At 55.4% G+C, this 1,858-nt stretch overlaps 1 non-coding gene across 1 annotated transcript; it reads left to right on the top strand.

The window, feature by feature from the left end:
- The first annotated feature begins 393 nt into the window (after positions 1-393).
- On the top strand, positions 394-465 carry TRNAQ-CUG (transfer RNA glutamine (anticodon CUG)). Its single transcript has one exon. It is a non-coding gene; the product is annotated as a tRNA-Gln (tRNA).
- The last annotated feature ends 1,393 nt before the right edge of the window (positions 466-1,858 follow it).

The following is a 1,858-nucleotide window of genomic DNA, read 5'->3' as shown; positions in this document are numbered from 1 at the left end:
CTACATGCAGCAGTTTCTGGTACTACACCTGCACAGCTCTGCTCCCCGGCTCTTCTCGGGCTCCTGCTCTCTCCTTAGCTCTGCCCCACTCTCACCCAGGCAGTTCCAGCTCACATGGAGGATGGGACCCCCTGGCCTGGTGACTCCCTCATTACACTGCCTGGCCTGTCAGTGCAGCTAACTTGGAGCTTTGGCCTCTCTCCATTGTCCCTGGGGACTGTCAGTCTCAGGGTCCTGATTTTCCATTGATCCTTCCCCCTTCTATTGGTGCTGGGAACTAGGTAACCAACCCCCCCCCACACACACACACTAACTTTTAGTAAAGGGCCAAGAGCCCCCTTACACAAGCAGCCCCATGAGGGTCACCGATGTGCAGAGAAGGCAGCACAAGCTGCTCCCATGGTGTAATGGGCAGCACTCAGGACTCTGAATCCTGTAATCTGAGTTCAAATCTCAGTGGGACCTTGTGTTGGCTTGTGGTCATAGGCGGCAGGTTATATACATTTGTGGTGCTCGTGCTCCAGGAACATTCAGGGCTGGGGGCCCTGCTCCAGCAATATTTGGAGTTGAGTCGCTTCCCCTGGCCCCTTCCTGGCACCCCTCCCCTCTTCTGTGGTGCATTCCTGCCTGACAAAAAGCAGCATGGGCCTGTCCCCTGCCTGCTCCTGCTGCTGGAGTAGAGGGATTCTGGGCAGAACTGCTCCCCAGAGTCTTAGTGCAGGCTGCCCTCAGCCTCTCCAACTCCCCTAACCCTGAGCTCCCTCTGAGCCCCCTCCTGCATCATGAATCCCTCATCCTCAGCCCTACGCTCCCTCCCAGAGGGTGCACCCCTTCCCACACACTCCTTCCCACCCCCAGAGCCTGCACCTCTCACCCCTTCCTACAACCCTGCAGGAGCCTGCACCCAGCACCCAAACTCCATCCTAAAGCCTGAATCCTGCACCCTAATCCCCCCCAAACCCCCTCCCAGACCCTTAGGCAGGTGGGGATGGAGTTTGGGGGCGGGTTCTGGGCACCACCAAAATTTCTACAAACTTGCCACCCACCCATGCTTGTGGTAATGCCCCAGAGCTCAACTCCCCTGTCTCCAGCTGTGTAAGAGTGAATCTTTCCCCTCCTGCTGTGTGACTCACAACTCCAAGAGCCAGGTCTTTGGCAGGGATGGCCACAATGGGATAGGGCTCTAGAACTTGCTACCCTGATAGTTGGGATTCTTGCTGCTGCACCTGATGTTCACAAGCTTGGCCCTTGTGCTTCCTACCACACGTTTCCTCTGGCCCACATGGCGCTTGAAGAAAGGAGTGCCAGCGCTGGGATTAATAATCAGGGCTTGGAAGGAGGGAGGAAGAGTCCCAGACTGGAGCCCCACACACCTTCCCTCCTCCGGGCACCTAGAGCAGAGGCAGCCCAGCTCTGTCCGCTGGATACCTCAGCAGAGTAGGTGAGTTCATGTAAATACTGTCTGGTCCCAAAGCTTCCCCCCAACCCTGGTCATCAGTCGCTGTCAGGGGAGAGCTCATTCACACCTCACTTACAAATCATCATTTGAAATTCTAAGGTTGGCCAACACTGCCGAAGCCAATGCACCGACATTGTCAGCAAACACAACAGCTGGGTGAGGAAACCCGGCTTTGTCCAGACTTTCCAAACCTAAATGACTTTCTCAGGTACAAGTAGTTTTCAGACGTTGTATCTGCTTTTAAAGTGTGTGTTAACGTTTCAATTTCCATTCAAATTTGCAACCAATGACAACACTGGCAGCGCTGCATGTAACTACCTGACCACTGAGGGAGGGGCTGTTGGGGAAAATCGGGGAAGGGGGTGTACAGCCCCCTGGCTGGGGGGCGTATAGGGAATG

Source organism: Gopherus flavomarginatus, chromosome 16 (genome assembly GCF_025201925.1).
Source record: "Gopherus flavomarginatus isolate rGopFla2 chromosome 16, rGopFla2.mat.asm, whole genome shotgun sequence".
NCBI lineage: Eukaryota > Metazoa > Chordata > Testudines > Testudinidae > Gopherus > Gopherus flavomarginatus.
Note: the sequence above shows the minus strand (reverse complement) of the source record. Positions and strands in the feature narration are given on the sequence as shown.